We start from the raw sequence: 25970 nt of genomic DNA, 5'->3' as shown, positions 1-25970 counted from the left end.
GAGACGTGATGCAGGCCTGGAGTGATCCCAAACTGGTTGAAAAAAGGAGACATTTTCACATGCTGAGGTCAAAGGTCACACCTCTGGGTTTTTAATGTCAAGTCAAGTCAGTTTTATTTGTTTGGCACCAAACCCCAATCAAAGTTCTGTCCTGACTCTGTCCAAGTAGAGCAGGTCCAGCACCTCCCTCCTTCAATGAACCTCCACCCAACAATTCTCCATCAGCAGCACATCCTGCAACAGCAGCCACCAGAACCTTCCTTTACCAGCAGGAAGGTGGAGCAGATCCAGGATCAGTGGGGACGGAGAGAGAGCAGGAGAGCAGGACAGAGACAAAGACAGAGAATGGAGGAAGACAGAGAGACAGAAGGAGAGAGAGGGACAGAGATAAAGAGAGAGAGAAAGGAGGAGAGACTGATGGACAGAGACAAAGACAGAGAATGGAGGAAGACAGAGAGACAGAAGGAGAGAGAGGGACAGAGATAAAGAGGGAGTAGAAAGGAGGAGAGACTGATGGACAGAGACAAAGACAGAGAATGGAGGAGGACAGAGAGACAGAAGGAGAGAGAGAGAGAAAGGAGAAGAGATTGATGGACAGACGGGGATGTACAGGAGGGGGTCTGGGTCCTGGACTGAAACTGGGAGACGGTTCCACAGGAGGGGAGCCTGACAGCTGAAGGCTCTGGCTCCATTCTACTGTTAGAACTCTAGGAACCAGCAGGAACCCTGCATCCTGGGAGTGAAGGGTTCTAGCTGGATCATAGGGGACTAGGAGCTCTGTCAAGGATGAAGGAGCCTGACTGTTGAGGACTTCGATGGTAGAAGAAGAATTTTAAATTCTGTTCTGAATTTGACAGGGAGCCATGCAGAGAAGCCAGTCCAGGAGAGACCTGGTCTCTGCTACCAGCTCTAGTCAACACGCGGGCAGCAGCATTCTGGACCAGCTGGAGAGTCTTTAGGGACTTATTAGTCCAGCCTGGTAGGAGGGAGGTCCAGTAATCCAGCCTGGAAGTGACAAAAGCAGGGACTAGTTTTTCTGCATCTTCTTGAGCCAGGATGTGTCTGATCTTAGCGATGTTACGTAGATGGAAGAAGGCGTCCTGGAGATTTGTTGAATGTGGGCATGAAAGGACAGATCCTGGTCAAAGAGAACTCCTAGGTTCCTTACAGTAGTGCTGGGGCCAGGGTGGTGCCATCCAGGGTACCTGTCTCATCAGATCAGGTGGTCCTCAGGTGTTTGGGCCCAGCACAAGAACTTCAGTTTATCAGAGTTTAATAAAGGAAATGATGGTCCTCCATGTTTCCTGTCCTTCAGACAGGCCTCCAGTTCAGTCAGCTGGTTTGTTCCATGTGGATCATTGATGAGTTCAGCTGAGTGTCGTCTGCATAGCAGTGAACATTAATGGAGTGTTTCCTGATCATGTGACCTAGAGGAAGCAGGTACAGGGTGAAGAGGACTGGTCCAAGCACAGACCCTTGTGGAACACCAGAACTGACTGTAGTGGTCTCAGAGGAACCATCATTAACTGGTACCAACTGAGATGACCTAGTAAATATGACCTGAACCAGTTTAGTGTGGTTCCTTTAATACCAGTGACAGGTTCCAGTCTCTGTAGAAGGATATGGTGGTCAATGGTATCAAAGCTGCACTGAGATCTAATAAGACCAGCACAGAGACCAGTCCCTCATCTGGTACCAGTAGGAGGTCACTGGTACCTTTGACTAGTTCTGTTTCTGTGCGATGATTCAGATTCAGATTCAGTTTCAGATTCAGAAAACTCTGATTCCCGTGGGAGGCAACTAAGGGAGCAAAGAGTAATACAGTTCGTTACACAAAAACAACACAACAACATACATGAGTTAAGGGAGTGCAAGGAAGTCTCCACCTGCCAGGGTTGGCAGCTGTTGCTTTGTGAAGTACATGATAGAACAAGTAGGAGTGCACAAAAGGTAAGAAATATAATTACATTAATGAATGAGAAGTACTTTGCAAATATTGTGGTCTTTACAGGATGAATCGTAGCATGAATAGAGTACAAATACAGTTGCAGCACATACAGGAAGTACAGGCGTACACTCGGTGTAGGACAAGTGCCAGTGGCAGTCTTGTGGGTGGTACTAGGGGTCAGAGTGCAGGGAGTAAAGTTCAGGAGGAAGACAGCCTGGGGGAAAAAGGTGGATCTCCTCCTCTGGGTCCTGCAGGCCAGACACCGGAGCCTGCGACTGGATGGCAGCCTTTTGAATGCTGGGAAGAGAGCATGGAGGGGTCCTTCAGGATCTGGGCAGCCATGCTGCGGACCTGCTGCTCATACACAGCCATCAGGGAGCGAATGGGAAGTCTAGTAATCTTGGAACTCACCTTGACGATGCTATGTAGGCGGTTTCTTCTCCAGCAGGTTGATGGAGTGGAACCAGCAGACCACTGAGAACCACAAGACTGATTCAATAAATCTGTAGAAGACGGTCAGAACCTGGAACCTGACTGAATCCTCCAATCAGCTGTTGCTGTGGAGAAGTCCCAGAGCTGTTTAGCAGCTGCTTTCTCCAGAACCTTGGAGAGAAAAGGAAGATGTGATGTTGGTCTGTAGTTGGTAGAACTTCTGGATCCAGGCTTGTTTTTGAGGAGGGTTTAATTCCTACTACTTTAAAGGACTGAGGGACGGAACCAGATACCAGCGCCACATTGATCATATCTAAGAGGGAGGGGCTACGAGGGGAGAGAGTCCTTAAGCAGCTCAGTTTGAGTCCTTCAAAGCCAGATTCTTCTTCATGTGATTAGAAGAGGTTTACAGCTTTGTGGTTTGGTACGAGAGCACTAAACTGCGATCCGGCCCATGACATTATTGTCTATAAGCTGCCAGATCATCTATATCCCATCTAATGCTATAATATAAACTGAAATCTTCACCTATCTGTTACATTCCAGGTTCTATTTAAGCACCAAGAGTTGGGGAACCTCAGTGGACAGAGCTTTTGATGTGGTAGCGCCCACGGTGATGCCTCCACCCTGGACATGCTCACCTGATCACCTGCTCCCGGCTACCTCCAGTCTCAGGCTAGTCACCTCCGTTTGTTAGCCAGGTAATTAGCCAGGCATAGTTGTACCCCCACCCCCTGCGAGCCTTGAGCTCTCAAACATGTTCCTCCATCCTGCCTCTTGACTCCAGAATGCAGATCGAGCCAGCCACGTATATTTAGCTTGATGCTAGCACATCAGTTGAAACAACAAGCTCCTTCACGCTAGCATCCAGATGGGTTCTGGTTGGTTCTGATCTCAAACCAACATGTTTTGTGGATTACTGAGCATGCTGGAGTGTGTGTGTGTGTGTGTGTGTGTGTGTGTGTGTGTGTGTGTGTGTGTGTCTGTGTCCTCAGAAAGCTACAGATGATGATGCATTCATTCTCAAAGCACAATGACATTTGTGGTGGCAGTGGTCCATTCACTCAGGGGGGATTAAGGAAGTGACACAACAGCAGGGGGATTAGCTGTTTCCACGGCTGCTTCCCTAATGACCCCCACCCCTCCCCTCCCCCTCCCCTCCCCCGCCCTCCATTAGCTGGAAGGCCGGTCCACTTGTCCACCTGCTCCCTGTGTGTGAGTGTTGAACTCGTCCTTCACATCAACATTAACATTTATCCATCATCTTGTGTGTGTGTGTGTGTGTGTGTGTGTGGTCAATCAGCTTTCACCGTTTATAACTTACTCTCATTGATATCAGATTTCTGACGTCAGCGTACCTCCTCTCTCACTCCTCGGTGTTCTGTGCCCTTCCCGCTGTCTGACCTTTGCCTTTGTTACTTCATTCTAGCTTCACTCCTCCGTCCTTCTCACCATCTCCGTTCATTTGTCCGTTATTCCCTCGTGACAAACCTGAATGTCCATCCACATTTTCAGAGGCCTTATGTCGAGTGTACAGCAGCCTTTGTAGGTGTGGCAGCTCAATGCAGCTGATCAGCCAGTCAGTGGATGATTCTGCTGCTCATTTCATGGAGCATCATAGATGCTCCATGAAATGAGTCCTTTCATCATCAGAATCAGAAACAAAAACATTTGAAAAGTTGTAAGAGCAGTATGATTATTTATCCATGTTCAAGTGCGCAGAGGGCTTACAGGAAGTAGCTGTCCCAGTTACAGGCGACACTGCTGTTGCTGGTTCAGCTATAAAAACGCTGGCTAAATTATTTTGAGCACACAGGACCTCTACAGAGTTCCTCCTTTCACCCTCAGAGTTGGATAAATTTGGCCTGTTGACGTTTGTGAATAGAAGTGACACATAACGTATCCACATTCAAGTGAGCAAAAGGCTACCAGGAAGTAGCCAGCTCTGCCACTATAGAGCACGTGCAGTTGGGAGCAGCGTGGAAAAAATCACCACACAAAACCCATCTGGTGCTAAAACGTGTGAGGAGAGTATTCATCCGCCTCGGTGACCACCCGCCGTCATCACGTCCACACGTTGAGGTTTTTCTGCTCAATCCAAGGACTTCTGGAAATAATTAACAGTGAGAATTCCTCATGCACCATGCAGCGCCAGCCCTTGCCATCACAAGAGTTCCGCACGGTCGAGTGTCAGCTGATAGGACCCCATAAAGACCCCTCGCACAAAGACCCCAGGAAGAATAGCTGCTGCTTTGAAAAGCTAATGGGGATCGAAATAAAACAAAAACAAAGACCCCCGATATGCCAGTGAGGGTCTGATGAAGATATCTGCCTGTCCGACATGGCCGAGGGCCAGTGCTCTACCTTCCTCTCCTCTTTGTGGTTCCCTCATCTCCTTCATTTCTCCTCCACTCTTTCACTGTTTCCTCCCCTCCTTCCTTCTCCTTCTGTTCTCACAGCTCTTCTGAATGCCTGCTGCTCTTTCTATCAGTCTGTAGCCAAGGCCGCCTTATTACCTGGGCTGAAGACCAGGGGCCCACCAAGTGTCGGGGCCTATCATTTTGGGGACCCAATGAGCTGAAAAAGTCACAACGTTTTGTAACTTGTCAGTCTTCCTGTTTTCTGTAGAGCCTATATCATAAATAGGGACTACTTTATGTAGTAGTAACATGTTACATGCACTGTTCTGGGTTACAGTTTAAGAGCCTTTTAACTTAGTTCATCTCACCAGCGACTTTATTAATAATAAAGTTCCACATTCCAGGCTGCTGATTGATCCAAATCAACCCTTGGCTAAGCCCAGCCCCACCCCCCATGTGTCAAGCTTTCAGTCTTTGCTTGAGTGAGTTGCAAAATGATGGGAAAAAAGAGATTTGAGAGCAGAGCTCACAAAAGAAAAGTATCTCTCGAAAAGCAGAATCAGGGAAAAGAGCTCCTCAAGAGCACCCAAAGCTGACAGGATTCTTAAATCCAGGGATGGAAGCAGGGCTGCTATCGTCCAACCCCCGCAGGCAGCAGATGGAGCGGCTGAACCATGGATGGAGTTGTTGTTGTAAAAGTGCCTTTTGTGTTTATGTCCAAGGGGCTCATTGATGGTGGTGATCACCGGTGACGTGATAATGGAGACATTATGCGTTCTTGCTGTCGTATGTCCTGAAAGAAACTACTGCTTTCTCTGGTGCAGGTTACCTCAATAATGTAGTTTTAATCATGAGACTTGGTAAATTTGGGTGGTCCGGTGGATCAGTGGTCCTCACTGTGGCCCCCCAGCAAGAAGGTTGTGGGTGGAGCCCCGGCTGCAGCACGGGGTCTTTCTGGGTGAGTCTCCATGTTCTCCCTGTTCCTGCTGGGTTCTCTCTGGTACTCCAGCTTCCTCCACAGTCCAAAGACATCAAGAGGGACCAGGTTAATCCAGACTCTAAATTGACCGTAGGCGTGGCTGGGAGAGCCAATGGTTGTCTGTCTCTATGTGTTGGCCCTGCCATGGACTGGTGACCTGTCCAGGGGGAAGGCTGCTGGGATAGGCTCCACCCCCACCACCCTGAACAGGAGGAGAGGGAGAACATGGAGGGATGGATGGAGGGATGGAGGGATGATGGATGGATGGATGGATGGATGATGGATGGATGATGGATGGTAGACGGATGGATGGATGGATGGTGGATGGATGATGGATGGATGGATGGATGGATGGATGATGGATGGATGATGGATGGTAGACGGATGGATGGATGGATGGATGGTGGATGGATGATGGATGATGGATGATGGATGGATGGTGGATGGATGGATGGTGGATGGATGGATGGATGATGGATGGATGGTGGATGGATGATGGATGGATGGTGGACGGATGGATGGATGGATGGATGGTGGATGGATGGATGGTGGACGGATGGATGGATGGATGGTGGATGGATGGATGGTGGACGGATGGATGGATGGTGGACGGATGGATGGATGGATGGTGGATGGATGGATGGATGGATGGTGGATGGATGGATGGATGGTGGATGGATGGATGGACTTGGTAAATTTCACTAACAGTTTGAGACCTGATCATTACAGGTTAGAACAGGATTTGATCACCTGAGCACGTCATCCGATACAAAGACCAGAACGTCCTATTTTCAATGGCTGAATGTTTGTAAACTCAGGCTAAAGGTCGACCAATAGCACCAACTGATGTTCAAGGTTTCTGCTTCCCACGCTCGCTCACTCGCTCTCTCTTCACTCTCCCTCTCTCTCATTCAGCAGTGGCGGTGGCGCCGGCGGCCAGGCCAGGCTGTGGTCACCTGGCCGAGTACACAGGGATCCACATCAGCCTCCTGCTGTGTCAACACCCGCCTGCATCCACCACCGTCACGCTTATTGTCATGGAAAGAAAGTGTATTGCTGTGTGTGTGTGTATGTGTGTGTGTGTGTGTGAGTGTGTGTGTCACAGAGATTGTGAAACCTTTTGATCAGGATGTTTCTGTTCATGTGTAGTAATAGGTTCTCATGAGTCACCAACACACACTCCTGTCGATGCGCTGTCATCAGAGTGCCAGCTGCCGCTGACCGGCACCAGGGCAGCGCCCAGCTAAGCTCCGCCCTGCTGACTAAATCGAACAAGCATGAAGAGCATGAATGAAGGATGTGTGATGCGTGAAGTGACATCGTCCAGGAGCAGGAGGAGCGCTCTGGCGCCTCCGCCTGGTTCATTCACTCTTCTATCTCAGTCTTAATTGACACACTATGACAATGTTGTTTTTTTTTAAGTCAGTCATGTGCTCAGAAACCAGCCTCCTGCCTCAGTCAATCAATCGATCAATCAATCAATCTTTATTTATATCACAACAGAAGCCATCTCAAGGCTCTTTACTCAGAGAGCAGGTCTAGAACCTCCCTCTATGACTCAGGTGGAAGAGACCCAACATTCCCACAGGAGCAGCACTTGGCGACGCTGGCGAGGATAACAGGAAGAAACCTCAGGCAGAACCAGGCTCAGGGTGGGCGGCCATCTGCCTCGACCGGTTGGGTTGAGAGGGGGAGGAGAGAGATGGAGGTGGGGGAGGAGAGGAGAGAGAGGGGGATGGGGGGCAGGGGGAAAAGAAGAGAGAGAGAGAGAGAGAGAGAGAGAGAGGGAGGGGTTGAAAGGAGAGAGAAACACAGGGCCAGGGCGAGCGAGTAGTTGGTCCAGGACAGGAAGTGATCAACCCAGCGTCTACAACCCCAGGTGACCTGCAGGGTCAGGGAGCACAGACACCTCCCGGAAGAAGTTGAGGTTGATGGATGATTGACACGTGAGGATGTTGTGGATAAAGATGGAGAGAAGCAGAGAGGAGGAGGAAGCCCAGTGCATCATGGGAGTCCGCCTGTAGTCTAAGGGTGTGTTTCCACTGCGTCACTTCGGCTCGGGTCGGGTCGGTTTGGCCCCCTTCTCACTAACCCTAACACGGTACTAACCGTTACCATTTTGGTCCCTGCTCCGCAGGGGTTCCAAGCGAGCCAAGCGGGGACTAAAATGTGAGGTAACCACGTAGCAGGCTCTGATTGGGTAACTCACCCGTCACGTGGTCTACTTCCTATCATCCTGGCCTCGTGGAATCCTGGTCATGGCTCGGTGAAGTCTCTTATTCTTTTCTTGGGGTTCTGTTTCTCCACTCGAAGCCTCGCCTGTCTGTCCTCCCTCACTTTTAGTTGAAGCAAAAACCACTGACGAGCAGCAGGCGTCACGCCGCCTCCACGACCTTCCATTGTTGTTGTTGTGTTGCACACTGTTGGTGGGACTCTCTGCCGGTGAGTCCAGCAAAACAGTCCAGGGTTGCACCAGTCAGCTAACACTTTCGAATCAAAATCAGACGCTACCATCCCATGTTGATCGGGCCCTGGGTTCGGGTCTGGCTGAGGCCTGTCCAGCCTGTAGGGAACAAATACTTCTTTTTTCTAAGTTCACTTTATTAAGAAAAACTCAAGATGAGTTCAAGTAGTATTTCAATACTTCTGGAGACTGAATTGGGTTTGTCAACCTCTACCTGACCCTTCTGTGAACAACACTCACTCCAACATTGAACTGGTTAGCATGCAGCTAGTTTACCAGCACGGAAGCCAACCTTTACATGTTTTCATGAGGTAAATGTTGCTTACACAGCAACAGCTGCTGTGTATCTCAAGCAGATGGAGGCAGAAATGCTGCTCCTCTGTTTCATCTGGACTTTGATCAGCTGACGGTCCAGGCTGAGCTGCTGCCTGTCTGGAGGGGACGTCTCCAACGCGCTTCAGCTGGTGAGCAGAGCAGCGCACAGGACGCCGCTGCACTCTCATGCTTTTCATTTCAGTATTTGAATTTGAAGAGGCTTTTCTCCAGAGTCCAGAGCAGCAGATCCTGACCTGACCTGTCGGCCATTTCCATAATCAATGAAGTTACGCTGCGCTGCCTCGGTCTGCATGCACACAGCACCTCTGCTAATGGGGAGACACACTCCTGCTGCGGGGGATCGTGGCAGGTACTGAATAAATATGCATCGCGTATCTGTTACCTCGGGGAGGGGGGTCACACTGCTCACCTGCTCCAACGATACACACACGAACAACTCAGACACAGGTTCATCACACATGACTGATGACATCACAGGACTGATGACTGTGACCTGACGCAGCACGCTTCCTTTATCACACGCTAACCTCTGGCTCTCTCACCTCCTAATAAGCCTCACAACACATATCAGACCTTGCTTTCACACACACACACACACATACACACACATACATACACACACACAAGAAATGTGACTGGCCTCTTGGTGGAACTGCTGCTTCCTTGTTGGAAATCAGAGTGAGGACAGCAGGCTAACGATCAATAGACAGGCCCTCTAGAGAGCCACCGCTGGGGCTCATTAGAAGCTACATGTAGGCTCACTGACACACACACACACGCGCACACACACACAGAGGTTTATGCACTTATCCTTAGGCAGCCTACCTCAGACCCGATCCTGATCCTGATCCTGCACCTAAACTCCATTTACACTTTCACTATTCCAGTTTTTCACAATTGTCAACACGTCTCTCAAGACAATAACAGCTTTCTCAACACTGCACACACAAAATGCTAACCCTGACACTCCCTTTGCAGGAAGACTCCTGCCATCAAATCTCTACATCGTGTTCTCAAAATGGAACTCATGTTTTCATTTGCTACACTCGTATTTTCCAATGAACAAGATGGAGGCGAAGGCCTAAGATGAGTGTGTATCATGAGCTCACGTGAACGAGCAACTACAACAACAAAAAGAAATGTTCACGGCATTCATAAAACAACAACAGGACAATTTCAGAGGATTTGTTCAAGTCATCATGGACTCAACAAACACCAGAATCGATACACTCTCCAAAGAACCGCAGGATATAAAATCTAGCTTGCAATATGCACAAAAAGATGTGGATGAGATCAAAGCCAGCATGTCAACACAATCTGACCGTTGCAACTCACTACAGTCTGATGTGTTCAAAGAATGCGACAGCCTTTTGGCAGTCACGGACAAAATTGAATACTTAGAGGGTCAATCCAGGAGGAACAACCTGGTCATTGACGGAATTGGAGAGTCACCTGGGGAAACCTGGGCAGACACTGAAGAGAAGGTGAAGAAGATCCTCTCTGAGAAGCTTCCCCTTCACCATGAGGCCAAGATGGAGAGAGTACATCGTACAGGAAAACCAGGAGGAGGAGACAGAGCAAGACCCACAGTCGTGAAACTACTAAAGTTCAAGGACAGATCTACCATCCTACAGCGCTCTAAGTCACTGAAAGGAACTAAAATATTCATTAATGAGGACTGCACTGATGCTGTGAGAAGGAAAAGGAAGGAACTGCTACCAGAGCTGAGAGCAGCGAGAGAGAGGGGAGACATCCCCTACCTACGACATGACGAGCTGATAATCCATCCTCGCAACACCAGCACACCAAAACCAACCAAGAGCTGAGTAAATATTTACCAGGTACTCTGGTAACACTGACTGTACATTAAAAAACAAGAACTAATAACACAACCACATGACATCAAACACAATACACAATCATCTTGGACAGAGTTATTTAACACAGGCAGATCAAGAAGAAAGCAGCCGTACATTCCAACATACTGATCACCATCTACTGGACTTTGAAAACGACATTGATCCTGAAAACAACTTTTTCCACAACATTGACAACGACTGCCGTTTCTACAATGAAAGGTCATCAATTCTCAAGATAATATATCAATAATACACTTCAGCAGTCGAAGCATGTATGCCAACTTTCAAAGTATCAAATATTATCTGAGTCACCTCTCGCAGCCCTTCAACATAATTGCTATCTCTGAAACTTGGTTGAAGAGTGACAGAGGTACTGACTTTGAAATGGACGGCGATGAAATGACATATAAAAATAGAGAAAACAAGAGCGGAGGTGGTGTGGCTTTATATGTGGACAAAAACCTAAACTATAGGGTGATAGAAAAATTGACAGCAGTGGTGGATAATGTGTTGGAATGTGTCACAATAGAAATCCTAATGGAAAAAATTAAAAATATCAGAGTGAGCTGTCTGTATAGAACACCGAGCTCAAATATGGACTTATTTAAGGAATGGGTAGAAGTAAATTTCAGCAATACAAATCAAAAAGTCATGTATGTCTGTGGTGACACCAACATTGATCTTCTAAAAATACACAAACATAAAAAGACTGAAGAATTTATCAATACCCTGTGCTGTCTCAGCTTACAAAATCACCAGACCCACCCGAATTACTGCCCAAGGAGCTTCGTGAATTGACAACATATTCGCAAATGTAATAACGAACAACTCTGTGAGCAGGGTATTAATAAATGACATCAGTGACCACTTACCAATTTTCACAATCCACCACTGTAGCATCAAAAAACCATCAGGACAATGGTCCACATTCCAGACGGACGAGAACTGAAGAGACAATGGAGTCATTCAAAAATGACCTCATTGCGTATGACTGGGATCGAATCTACAGAGAAAAGGATGTTGATAAAGCCTATGACGAATTTACACAAATTTTTAGAAAATTAAATGATAAAAACTGACCAATCAAACTGTTCTATAGAAATTGTAAACAAAACAACAATCAATGGATCACAAATGTTTACGAAATGCCTGCAAGAAGAAAAATACATCATACAGAGAATTTGTAAAACGAGAACGAAAGAAGCTGAAGATAAATACAAGAAATATAAAAATAAACTAACCAATACTATGAGAATATGTAAAAAGGAATATTATGACAAAATACTAGAGATTAACAAAATAATATTAAAGGGATATGGAAAATTCTAAATACTGTTATTAAGAACAAGCCCAGACATAGTGAGTATCCGAAGGACTTTACTGAAAATGAAAAAAGGATAAATAATATGGATGAAGTAGTAAACAAACTCAATAATTTCTTTCCAAAGGTTGGACCAAACCTCGCAGCAGAAATACCTGATACAATACCAGCAAACACAGCTGAGAATCTTAGACTCAAATCCCAGTTCAATGTTTTTAAAAGCCATTGAAGAGGATGAAATTATTGACATTGTCAACAAATTTAAAAATAAAACTTCAACGGACTTTGATGAAATCGACATGAAGATAGTGAAAAGAGTAACTGGGGGGATTCTAAACCGCTCACACACATCTGCAACTTGTCATTCAAAAACGGTCAAGTTCCAAATAGAATGAAAATAGCAAAAATCATACCTACGTTCAAAGATGGTGACAAATCCCTCTTCACAAACTACAGACCCGTCTCTCTCCTTCCACAATTCTCAAAAATTCTAGAAAAGTATTTAATAACAAATTGTGCAACTTCATAGATAAACACAATCTACTTTCCGATAGTCATTCTGGTTTCCGTTCCAACAGATCAGCCTCATTAGCTTCAATAGAACTCACTGAAACAATAACTAATTCCATGGATAAGAAGAACTTTACTGTTGGAGTGTTCATAGATTTAAAAAAAGCCTTCGACACAATTAATCACGATATACTTATAAAAAAATGAGATCGATATGGAATCCGGGGTCCTGTATTGAATTGGGTGGAAAGCTATTTAAAGAACAGGAAGCAATTTGTGAAGATGGGCGAATTTAAATCAAAATACATTGGCACCGTGTGTGGTGTCCCTCAAGGGTCAATTTAAGGGCCGATGTTATTTAATTTATACATCAACGACCTCTACAAAGTGTCCGATATATTGAAATGTGTATTGTTTGCTGATGACACAAACTTCTTGGGAACAGGTGAGAACTTGCAGCTACTTTTGGACGTGATCACCTCAGAAATGAACAAAATGAAAACATGGTTTGACCAAAACAAGTTATCATTAAACATAAGTAAAACGAAGTTTATGGTTTTTGGAAATTACAAATTAAGTAATCAAATCCAATTGCAGATAAATGGAATTCAGATAGAAAGAGTCAAGACAATAAAATTCCTGGGCGTGATCATTGAAGAAAAGTGAGCTGGAGGTCTCCCATCAAACATGTTCAAACCAAACTGTCAAGAAGTATTTCAGTATTATCAAAGGCAAAGCATTCCCTGAACTCTAGATCACGACTCATCCTATACAGCTCACTGGTTCTGCCCTATCTGAGCTACTGCTCGGAGGTCTGGGGGAACACGTACAGAAGCTCACTTCATTCCTTGAGCATCATTCCAAAAAGAGCAATGAGAATAATTCATAACACAGGTTATCAGGATCACACGAATCAATTATGTTTACATTCTAAATCATTAAAACTCCCGCATCTGATCAACTTCAAAACTGCACAAATAATGTTTAGAGCAAAAAATAACTCATTACCGGCTCATAGACAGGGGATATTTTTTGAAAGACAGGGAGGTTCTAACCTTAGGGGCCAGTCTAATTTTAAAATCATACATAGACGCACAACCCTGAAGAGCTTCTGCATGTCAGCCTATGGAGTTAAACTTTGGAACAGCCTGAGCAAGGATCTAAAAGTCAAAACATGTCACAATTCAAAAATAAATATAAAGAAACGCTTTTCACAAATTACAGGTGTGAATAAACCGTATGTCCATCTAGACTCATAAATGTATAGATCAATTGATGTATATGATATATGTATAGTGGGTAACGGTCGGTACAAGAATCTGAGCAATATTACATTTATTGTAATACTTCTGCATAGTCCTTACAAAGTGGTCATAGAATGGAATAGCGATAATAGTGTATAATATCTATAGTATATATATAGCTGTAAACTAGAGATGGGGTAGGAAGAAGTAAAACTTCCTATTCCTTTTATTTATTTTCCTACTATTGTTATTATATGCTCGAAATAAAGATTTCAAAAAAACAATGACACACACTGTCCATCGAGCACACACAACTGAGCTTTTGCTGCACACGACCAAGCATTTACAGCACATTGTGGTGCAAAACTGAAAGCACGATTGTAAAATGGAACCAGCCGTATGACTGACAGTGACTCTGGAAGATAAGATTTTTCTTCTTTTGTAACAATGACTGAGTGTAGCCTCATTTTTTTATAAAACAAACTTAGAACAGCACACAAACGTGCAGCCAAAAATGTTTCATTTTTGGACGTGATTGAGGAATCGTCATGATCGAGCATCATCACGCCTTCGCTTTCTGTCAGGCCAGAGGGCCTCGATGTTCTCCCTATCTAAACATTTCTGGAAGAACCGCCTTGAGTGGCGCACGCATCCCTGAATGGACTCGAGGCTGACGTCACCACGGGTGAGTACGGCGGGAGGAATAACACCGTAAAATGTGGGTGGTCCTGGAACCACTGACGTACAAGCAGAGCCCGGTGGAAACTCACATTGTCCCAGATGACTACATAATCAATTCTTTGTGGATCCTCAATGTGATCTGGTGGAACAAGTTGTTCGTGGAGGTCATCAAGGGAGGCCAGCAGCAAGTCTGTGTTCCAGGCACCGAGATGTACATGGACACTATGGTGATTTCTTGCTGCACACATGGTTTTGTTCCCACCACGCTGGCCGGGACCCCAACAATGGCCCGCTGGCCTATGGTGTTTCTTCCCCTGCGCCTCCTCTTGACCAGATTAAACCCAGCCTCATCTATCAAATATATTCATGTAGTTCATTCGCAGTATCAAGCTACTGGATTCGCTGAAACAAAAACAAAGAGAATGCAAGTTACTGTATGGACAAAGGTCAAAAGACACTGTAGAAAAGGAAAAAATATGACTGTCCGTCACAGGTGGGCTCCCATACCTGTATGCCAGTGCTTCCTGTAATGTCTGGGACTGACAAGCACAAACTGGCGCCGCAGCTCCTTCACGTGGTCTGTTTCTTTCGACCCTACAGACCTGTTTCCTAGCGAAGAATTCCTCTTGAGGACGCGGTCCAGAGTAGTCGGGCTGACAGTCTGGATGGTAGTGGAAGCTGCAGTATCTGCTAGGATCTTTGTTTCATTTCTCTGAGGTTCGTTGCATTGTTTTCACCAACCATGTTCACAATCAGGGTCTCCTGCTCCGGTGGAAAAACACATCTTTTCCCACTGTGAGGCTGTCTTTCAGTCCTGCAAAATGTAACTACTGTGAGCACACTGTATCGTATTGGCATGGAGTATTGTATTACAGTACACAGTACATACATTACACAGACAAATAGATTGATAGTAAAGTATAAACGAGTACCTGTTCTCCATCCTGGATGTTCTTATGATGGCACCAACTGTGAATCGGCTGAGATTGGGCTGGACCCTCAAGCCAGCCTCCCTCAACCATGGCTCAGCACATTCACAGTGGCCCCAGTCTCATGAGATGGAATAGTTCTCCTTCTTCTTACTCCTCCTGCTCCTCTCTGTCCTCCTGCTCCTCTCTGTCCTCCTCCTGCTCCTCTTGCTCTTCTCTGTCCTCCTGCTCCTGCTCCTCTCTGTCCTCCTGCTCCTCCTGCTCCTCTCTGTCCTCCTCCTTCTCCTCTCTCCTCCCCTCCTTGTTCTCCTCCTTGTTCTCCCCCTCCTCCTCTCACTCTGACACTTCTCCTTCTCTGGTTGCTCTCTTCAAGGTTCTCCATTGTTCACCAAACCCAGAGGAGCTGGCTCAAGGCACTTATATGCTGCAGCCCTGATTGCTAACTGCTCACCAGACATGAATTTGTTGAGTTTTGAACACTTGTGTGTTGTCGGCTGACACCACTGGGATGTTCCATGAGAGGTGTGTGCAACAGAACATTGTGTGTAGTGTTGTGACAACAAGGTGATGTGCAGTTGGTGTCAGAGTGTAAAGAAGGAGAGTCCAGGAGAGTCATAAAGGAGTTTGAAGTCGTGACAATTCGGGTCGAGCGAGTGGTAGGTGAAGTGAAGGTTGTGCACATTGTGCCAAAGTTTAGATTTTTGTTTGTTAACAATCGTGAAAACTGCACTTTAACCAAGAAATAAGGAATCAAGTTGTGCTGGATCAGGATCAGGTCTTTGGTCCCCATGAGGACTAAAGGTTCTGATAAGGTTGGTGAAAAATCTCAGCATGCCAGAGTGTGTGATGTCTGCTTTGAAGAGAAATAGAACTTCAACAGCAGAGGAGGAGAGCTCCCGTCCTGTCTCCCTCCACTGCACCCGCTCCACCTGTCTGACTATCACAGGTGAGCAGTCTCTGACCACCATCGGGTCTCTCTGACCTCCATCGGGTGTCTGACCCTCATAACACTGCCTCCATCAGCTGTAATCACTGGAATAAGTCGACTAGTCACTCCTGGTCATCCTGGCCTGAGAATTAACCTGGTTGTTGACTCGATTGTCAACATTTGCAGGCTACTAAAGTGAATCTGAGTACATTACAGCTACTAGTAATACTACAGTACTACTACAGTTAGACCACTGCAGGCCAAATCCCAGTAGCACCAGTGCGTCTGGAGCTGCTGCCCATCACACCCCACTGATGTAACGCCTGTAGTGACCAGGCACAACACACTATACATAAATGTGCAACTGACACACTCTTCGTAGGAGTGGTAGTATTTGTCATTACAACTGGGGAAAACTACACTGCCTTCCCTCAGGTACATCAATGACCAATGAACATCAAAGAGTGGCGGATGCTTGAGGGCGGAGCAAACACTCATCCAGGCGGCTCAGAGTTCTCTCACTACTTGAGCGATGCCCGTTGTTGCGGTCGCCATGGCAGCAGGTTTCAGTAAACAACATGGGCCTCTGCAGACGCAACATGGGAGTTCTGTGGAGGAGGACTGGCCTGCTCACAAGACTCAGACCACCCTGCATAGAGTCAGGTGACGCTATCAGAGTCACACCCTGGTGATAACACACACACACACACACACACACACACACACACACACAGCGCGGCTGGGGATTAGCCCTGCCCTTTGTGGATCTGACATTCACCAATTGGACTTAATTAGCAGTGCTGAGCCTGCCGCTGACCTTTCGTCGTGCGAGCTGTCTTTGAGAACCGTTCTGTTGACTTGAATGGAGAACGCTGTTTGTTAATGTAATCAGAGAGCAGCGGCTCAAGCTGGTGCGTGTAGCTGAGCGTTGTCTTCTCACTGTCTGCACACTGATAAGCTCACTGATCCACATCCGTCACATACTTGCCTTGAACAAGAAACCATTGGCGAACCACTGACTGATGGAACTAGTGCAGGGGACGTGATGCTGCGTCAATAAAGACGACAACCAGAGTAGCACAACTAACCTGAGGAGACACCAGCTAGACTACCAGGGACCACGCCAGCTGAATCTTCATCTGTGGGCCTGTGGGCACCTCCAAAGCTCCACTGGAACTTGGGTCAACAGAACCAAACGTTTGTTGAGGACTAGAAGAGCGACGACTGCTACGGATCATGAGGAGGAGGAGGAGGAGGATTCCTGCTGGACCCACCAGCATCCCGGACCTGAGCTAGCTGATGCTAACACTTCCCACCCACTACCAGCCATTGGGCTAAGCTATCTAGCCTGGACCTGAGCTAGCTGATGCTAACACTTCCCACCCACTACCAGCCACTGGGCTAAGCTATCTAGCCTGGACCTGAGCTAGCTGATGCTAACACTTCCCACCCACTACCAGCCACTGGGCTAAGCTATCTAGCCTGGACCTGAGCTAGCTGATGCTAACACTTCCCACCCACTACCAGCCACTGGGCTAAGCTAACTAGCCTGGACCTGAGCTAGCTGATGCTAACACTTCCCACCCACTACCAGCCACTGGGCTAAGCCAACCAGCCTTGACCTGAGCTGGCTGATGCTCACACTTCCCACCCACTACCAGCCACTGGGCTAAGCTAACTAGCCTGGACCTGAGCTAGCTGATGCTAACACTTCCCACCCACTACCAGCCACTGGGCTAAGCTAACTAGCCTGGACCTGAGCTAGCTGATGCTAACACTTCCCACCCACTACCAGCCACTGGGCTAAGCCAACCAGCCTTGACCTGAGCTGGCTGATGCTCACACTTCCCACCCACTACCAGCCACTGGGCTAAGCTAATTAGCCTGGACCTGAGCTTGCTGATGCTAACACTTCCCACCCACTACCAGCCACTGGGCTAAGCCAACTAGCCTGGACCTGAGCTAGCTGTTGCTAACACTTCCCACCCACTACCAGCCACTGGGCTAAGCTAACAAGCCTGGGTCTAAGCTCCTTAATGTTGCACAGAGACATTCCCAAAGAGTTTGTATGTTCTGTTAAAATAAAAGAATATTTGTACTAGCACGTGTAGGAGTGGAGTCCTTCTGTCCTGGGGTAGGTGAAAATCCAGAGGCTGCTGGGATGGAGGCTAAACTACTTTGTACACCCCCAGTCAGCCAGCATAACGCGTGTGGAGAAACAGTCAACAAACAAAAAGCCTTTCTTCTTATGTTTGAATAAACATCTAACGACAGCGATGGGTTTAAACATGAGGGACGTAACTCTTGATTTCCACACAGAGCACCACTGTAAAATATTTGCTGCCCTTATAAACAATGACCCTGAAAGACACACACACACACACACACACACACACACACACACACACACACACACACACACACAGCAAAGAGATTGTCATAAGGCCAGTGTACACTCCACTCTCAAACAACAAAGATGGAAATGTTGACTCAATGTTCTCTCCTCTTGAATGTGACCCCTCCCTCTCAAGCTGCTCTCGCTATTACCATTGAATTATTTTGCTTGTGTGGAAAACAGCTAAACACATCAGCCGGCTTCCTCCACAGAATCCATCCTGCACGCTTACTAGCAGGAATATTCCAATTGACATGCCCTGAAAAACAATCTCGAATCACTAATCACTGCAGCATTGTTGGCACAGTGAGGCTGCTGCTGGTGCCCTTTGTGTTCTGTGCTCGTATTTCAACATTGGACTGTACAAAGGCAGACGAGAGAGAGAGAGAAAGAGAGAGAGTGTGTGTGTGTGTGTGTGTGTGTGTGTGTGTGTGTGTGTGTGTGTGTGAATTTGCAGTGGAGGGGGATAAATTGGACTTATTGCAGTGCTTTCTGGATAATGTCCTGCATATGCCAGGGAAATGGCACTGTTGACGAGCGCTTGCGTATTGCTAATATCCGGTCAGAATTTAATTTAGGCTCTAATAATCAGAGCCATTATGGTAGCACACTGGAAGAGATAGAGATGGATACGGCTATCTGGCTGCCTCGGACCAGCCGCCTGGAGCTAATAACATGTTATCAGCTGCAGCTGAAAGCAGTGATGCTTGTGGGAGAAACTGGAGGGAACATCAGGGTCCAGACAAACCCTGCTACGCTTCAGCTGAAACACGATCTCAGGCTGATCCAGATGCTGAGGAGTCAATATGAAGACATTAGAATGATGAAGTATTTCCAACCCACAGGACTTCAGAAAGATCTGACCGGAAAGGGACGGCGCATATTAATGAACCTCGGTGGAAAGTCACTTATGCCAGTTAGCAGAAATGCTTGTTCACAACTTCAACTCAGACCTCCACCGGAGACATCCTGACCAAGAGTCCGCTGACCACACGTCTCTCTTCTCAGCTCCTCCTCCTCCCAGCTCAGTGTCTCTTCTGGTGTCACTGGTGCTTGCTCAGTTCTGCTGGGTCTTACTGCTGCTGTGCTCCCTGCCTCAGAACCACAACAGGAGGTGTGGGAGGACGGCTGACTGGGAATCATTCACTCATTTAAATCAGGCAGAGAACAACAGCAATGATAGATGTCATTGCTGTCCAAAGTTAAAATACTTGACCATTGTCCTCCTGAAAAGAATTCACAGCTGGATGTTGGGTGACCTCTGCACAAAGAGAAACCACGGCTGACCTGGAAGGCTTGAAGAGGAGCAGCAACAGGCGCAGCTACACAACTGCTCATCACAGTCAAACATCAGGAAACGCCAGGTGATGAATTAGGATGGAATCAAAGCACATTTAAAGTTTGCGGAAGAATACCCAAGGGAAAACATAAAACATACATAAAAGTAGACACAAAATAACGTCATTCCATGCATTATTTCTAGTTGTTTATGCATCACCATGGCAACATATCCTCAAGCGTGTTGCATTTTGTTGTCCTGCCTCCATCTGATTTGCCATCTTCCTAAGCGCATGGAAGAACAGAAGAGAGAGATTGTTTGACTGAACTATCATGGAAGTTAGAACTCACTCAGGACTTAAGCACTGTGAAAAACCAGGACACAACGTTACAGTCATTGTCTAGTTTCAGGGTGCTGCCATGTTTGTCTTTTAAGAACCTTTGGGCTTTCGTTGTGGCCTCATGTACTCATGTGGTCTACGTCAGGTGACTGGTCTTCTGCTCACATCCGGCTTACAGAGATGACAACAGGAATGCAGATCCTATGGGATCAGATTCTCCCAGATCTGCTTCAGGCCTCAATCACGTGGGAACCACTCACACCTGAACGGGATCTGTGGGGTGCAGTGTCACCTAGCAGTTCTCTACAGGACCATGACCCTCCCAGTCCATCATGTACTGAAGGCGGCATCAAGGCAGGGCACACAGGACCCCTAGGGTGAAGGGGATTTGGAGGCAGGGGCCAGAGGACTCCCCTCGAGTGGTTGGACCTGGACCCCAGACCCTGACTTATTCTGTTGTCATCCAGCGAGTCTCAGGGGGCCCGTGGAGCACTAGGTTCACTTTAGCAAAGACAAGAACTAAACTCTCACAACTAGATTGACTGGAGAAAATGATGTGGAACACTGAGGAACCCACACGAGGGGCTGGTCAGAGTAGCAGAACAGGATGAGAGGACCACTCTGACACCAGGAACAGGTTACATTGGCGAACGGAGCTGGGACACAAGTGAGCGACTTACAGAAGGCGGGAAACAGACACAGGACTACAGGCATGGGAAGTACAGCTCAAAGTAAAACTGGAAGTGACTAAAAGTAACTAAACTAACTAAAGTGTTATGGCTACGGCTTCCCCACCCACATCCTCACTTCGACCTCACACTCCTAACTCTGGAGCTGTCACTGGGACGGCACCCTCACCTGTCATCAGTCTACCATGATCACTCTGTAAAAGCCTCCTGCCAAAGTGAACGGATCGCCAGATCTTCCCATAGCTTCCTGTGGCAGGTAGCCTTCAGTCTCCAGTCTGTCTGATAGCCAAAAGCTCAGGATCTCGTTTTTTTTCTGATTTGGGTTTTTGATCTCGTGTTTTTTCCCTGCCTTCCTGCAGAAGATTAACACCTTGTTGGACATCCTGAGTTCTCCTGTTTTTCCCCACTCTGGTGGACACCCTGAGTTATATGAATAAACGCCTGACCAGGCAGTTAACCCTTCCCCTGCCTCCTGTGTGGGTGCACTTGGATCCGACTAACATCCTATCATAAAGAGTCCAAAAACAAATATAAACTGGGTTCTGACGGCAGTGAGACAGTTCCCGATATTTCTCTGTTAAGACGATCTGTCACAAGCGAAGCTTGAGCTCTATTGTAGTACTTTGGGTGTATAATCGTAGATGTGTGTACTACTGATGTGAGTAGCCCTACAGAGGGCTGCACTCGCTCCCTGGGAGGTGTCTGTAATGGAGCCCGGGTCTTCGGCGTTTCACACATATCAACATGAATGGAGACATGGCCACAAGGCCAGCTGTGGAACCCGAGGCAGGGCGGCCTGAATGGAGCTGGGATGGGTGGTAACCTGCGTTTTCCCAGGAAAATGTATTCAGCTTGCAACTAATGACAGTGACCACAAAAAGTCTTTGCAGCTCTTTCAGCAAACTGCAGCCAATCATTACGAAGCTCGGTACCATGGTTACCAGCATTCACAGGATGGCTGTAGACGATGGAAAGAGGGACCTCTGACTGGCCCGTATTGATGTGGTGACTGGAAACATGCAGGCGAGAGAGTTTCACACAACAGACACACGAGGGGAAATGTTCTCCCATGCAGATGAGAGAACTTCAGCTCTAATGAGGCCAGAGAGGAGTGCGATGAGCAGCAGGGGGCCAGCTCATAGGGGAGGTTTCTAATAGGACTGCAGTCCTCTCACCACCCACAAGGTTCTTGGACCAGTGGCCGTCTGACCAGCTTTTGGACCCTTGGTTCTGCCCATTAGTACTGACGGTCTAATAGCATTTTTGCAGCTCTAAAGAGCCTCATAGGTAAAACCTTATTTGATCCATTTCACCTGATGTCCTTCATAAACTGAGCCCCCCTGTGCAGGGATGCTATTGGCTAATATAACCACAGAGTCGCTCCATCCTCATTATGCAACCCTGGACTCATTGGATTGGGTCATACCGAATTCAATTCACACCTCCTCTCCAACCCTGAAGAGCGCGGTTATTATCTACACCAAGACGGCATGCGAGCCGTGGCCTTGGTTGCTGTGGCAACCAACATGAGGGAATGAGTGGAGATGGAAGGCAGTGAAGCATTTTAGCTTCATAGAGAGGAACATTTCCTCAATAGGATCATTCAGAAGGATCCATCTCGCTGCTGCAGCCCTCTTGGAAGCTGGGGGCTAAGTAGCCTAGCTGGCTAATGTTAACGTGAATCCTACATGGTGGTGGTGCAGTGTAACTTCTGTAAAACAAACCATCAAGAGCTTCTCCAGAGCTGAACAATGACACCCGCTGACAGGTGATGAAGAAAGAAACCCCTTAGTCTTTAGGACGACTGGAGCAGGTTAGAATTTTAAAGAAGTCTGAACTCTACGAGGGCTGGAAATTGATCACTATCAAGGGTGTGGCCTCTCCGAGTGGCAGTCAAGGGTGCCTTAGCTGCGAGCCTCCATCAGATTCAACACCGTCTCACACAAATACACCAGCCAATACAACTTTCCACCGAGGTTCATTAATATGCGCCGTCCCTTTCCGGTCGGATCTTTCTGATGTCCTGTGGGTTGGAAATACTTCATCATTCTAATGTCTTCATATTGACTCCTCAGCATCTGGATCAGCCTGAGATCGTGTTTCAGTTGAAGCGTAGCAGGGTTTGTCTGGACCCTGATGTTCCCTCCAGTTTCTCCCACAAGCATCACTGCCAACACATCCAACCCGAGCCTTCAGCATGCGAGCTCTGCCCACAGCCAAGCCTGGATCCATGATGAAACACAGAGAAATTTCAGGTTGATTTCAGTGTTCACAGCATCCACATGCAGTGGGGAACCCTCAGGACACGTTGGGCTGTTGGGTGTTCCGCCCCAAGTGGATGGAAAATGCAAAACAAAAACCTGTTGTGTTGATTCCTAGTGAGCGCATTTTTTTCCATTTGCTGCAACTTTTGCAAATTCAAAATACTTTAAACGTCCATTTTCCCACCGAACTTACTGAGAAAAGACATCCCATTCAGACAGCGTGGAAGGCAGTGCCGGCGGTGTCGGACGCCGTGGTTAATGAACAGTCATTTATACCTGGCATTTCTCACCTGTACTGTGATCCCATCCCATGTCTGCTGCTCTATGCAAAGCAGGTGAGTAGGTGGAAATGTGACATTATCAACAAAAACAAACATGGCAGCTGCACTTTCAGCAGACGAGCTACTGTACAGCCTGGATGTGCCTCTCCTAGCAGGCGTGGCATTTCATCACAGGAGGCTGCAGCGATCAGTGTGCAGTCAAAGCCCATATAAACAAATGAGATGGAGGAAAACATCAAGCAAGAGCACCTCTGATAGCATCCTATGAGCAGAAGCTGATCTTGGGATTTGGAACCACATTCACATGAATGTGGCAAACTGATTTGGCCCATGAGAGGGCTCTGGCATGGTGAGTTGTTTCACCACAAGTACCTGAAGTGACCAAATGCAGGTGCCACTCCTTTCAACTCGTCCATGTTTCAAAAGACTTTTCACATTCCCAGGGATCACCCAGAGGGAAGTTGGTCAACTCCACCTCTTCCTCTTCGCCTCAGAGTTTTCCTGATTCTCAGCTGCTCTCAGATGCTTTGTGAAACTTCGTTTGGTGGGTACAGGCCCGGGTTCATCGATAGTGCCGAGTCATTTGAATCTGCTATTTTGGTTAGAAACTGCAAAAATATTGTAACTTATAATTGACTTACTCAGACAGTGTAATTATGATGTTAGTCTTTGCTTTCTAATAATGTGATTTATTCAGCTTCCCTTCATCTGCAGAGTCTCAGAAAACCTACAAAAGCTTAGAGGAGTGGAAATGAGTGCAGTCTGGCTGAAACAACAACAACAACAACAACAACAACAACAACAACAACAACAATAATAATAACAATAATAATAATAATGATAATAATAATCCATCCCTCCATGTTCCCCCTCTTCTCCTGTTGAGGGTGGTGGGGGTGGAGCCTATCCCAGCAGCCTTCCCCCTGGACAGGTCACCAGTCCATGGCAGGGCCAACACATAGAGACAGACAACCATTGGCTCTCCCAGCCACGCCTACGGTCAATTTAGAGTCTGGATTAACCTGGTCCCTCTTGATGTCTTTGGACTGTGGAGGAAGCTGGAGTACCAGAGAGAACCCAGCAGGAACAGGGAGAACATGGAGACTCACCCAGAAACACCCCGTGCTGCAGCCGGGGCTCCACCCACAACCTTCTTGATGGGGGGCCACAGGGAGGACCACTGCTCCACCGGGCTGGCCTTGTAATAATATTGATAATAATAATAATAATGATAATAATATCCACTTTGGTGTATCCACAGTGATACACTGTGACTCTTAGTCACTTGGCCGCGTCACAACTGCAGTACCAGTACTGGATCCCAAGAGTCGAGCTCATCTCTGGAAGGGAGCTACATCAGCAGAAGGGACTTTGAAGTGTAAGATGTTGAGGTTAGGAAGGGTTTGATCCTGTACCTGATATGAAGTGCTGGTGGGTTCCCGGTGCTCCGTGTTCTTCTGCTCTCTTTTGGCTAGTTATAATGGCAGTAATCCAGTTTTATCATCTTTCAGGATTTTTTGGAATGTGCGAGTCCTTACTGTCCACCGGGGTCAGTTTGTTTAAATGCAGCAGTTAGCTGCCAGGATTGTATTCTGCAGGCTTTTGAAGAACAGGCTGTCTTTCCAGTATGACAGGGTTTTGATTTTGACTGTTGCATGCTGGGACTGTGTGACATCAGCTACTGGAGCTCTGCAGGGCCTGGCCAATCAGGGTCAAACCAGGAACTCACAGCTCAGGAACCCCTCGGTTCTGTCATTACAACAACACGCCCAACTTATGTTCCTGGAATGTTGATCATTTCAAATTCTGTGATGGCAAAATAATTAATTCACAGTTTAGCAGGTGATAATGACAGCGTTGCCTATGGTAGATGTATAGGTGCCACTACATTAATGTGTGTAACATTAGACTGTGTGGATAATATCAGCCACGGTTAGCTGGCCTGGCTAGCACTAGCATTTTTACTGCGACGTAAATTACCACAATTACATGTGGAACAAAATCTTGAAGGATACAGGGGAAGTCCAGATGTCTGCAGTGAATATTAGGGTGCGTTCTGGAACCTACAGATCCTGAGCAGCCTGCGCTTCCACTTCTTCTACTGCTATTGGAAATGAGTCCTGCCAGAGAACCGGATAATTCACTCAGATAAATAAGAAAATGCACCCCCACCCAGAGGGTTTCAGAGGCTGAGTCCATGTTTTGATACACCCCCAACCCATATCAAGGACCTGTCAAAAAATTTGTTCCATCTCAGTTCACTCAGCCACATCCTCCCATCTCCCTACCCAGGCCCGCCTCCTCCACACGGCTGAAATGTGCCCGCAAGTAATGAGGGGACATTCGAGCTATGAAACACCACTGACAAGAGAGAGAGACAGAAGGTGACGGGGGAAAAAGAAGAGTGGAGGGAGAGGTGGGGAGGGCGTTGACAAGAACCTTGGCAGTTAATTATCTGGAGAATATGGCAATCAGAGCAGCAATGAGTGTTTCTGAGCGTCTCTGATATTTGGTCCTTGGGGATGTGGTGTTGAATTCATTCAACAGACAATCTGTTAAAGGCTGAAGGCCTCTCAGCTCATCGCTACTCAGCTGTGTCCGCTGCCAAACCATTCTACTTCCCCCATAATCACCTTGACGCAAGTCTCCCTCCTGTTGCCTGCTTTGCTTGAGTTTTATCCCTGTCCCTACACACATCAGTGTACATGTTTGCTTATATATTGATACAAAC

The 25970-nt window shown here is 47.1% G+C and overlaps 2 pseudogenes; both read left to right on the top strand.

Moving 5' to 3' along the window:
• The first annotated feature begins 9091 nt into the window (after nucleotides 1-9091).
• Nucleotides 9092-11398, top strand: LOC147242073 (uncharacterized; annotated as a pseudogene).
• Nucleotides 11399-11501: 103 nt separating this feature from the next.
• On the top strand, nucleotides 11502-12228 carry LOC147242072 (uncharacterized; annotated as a pseudogene).
• Nucleotides 12229-25970: the final 13742 nt, after the last annotated feature.

This window comes from Aulostomus chinensis, chromosome 21, assembly GCF_037954235.1.
Source record: "Aulostomus chinensis isolate RoL2024-O1b breed Wild chromosome 21, RoL_Achi_v1.0, whole genome shotgun sequence".
In the NCBI taxonomy this organism is placed as follows: domain Eukaryota; kingdom Metazoa; phylum Chordata; class Actinopteri; order Syngnathiformes; family Aulostomidae; genus Aulostomus; species Aulostomus chinensis.
The sequence above is the reverse complement of the archived record's forward strand: the minus strand, read 5'-3'. Positions and strand labels throughout refer to the sequence as shown.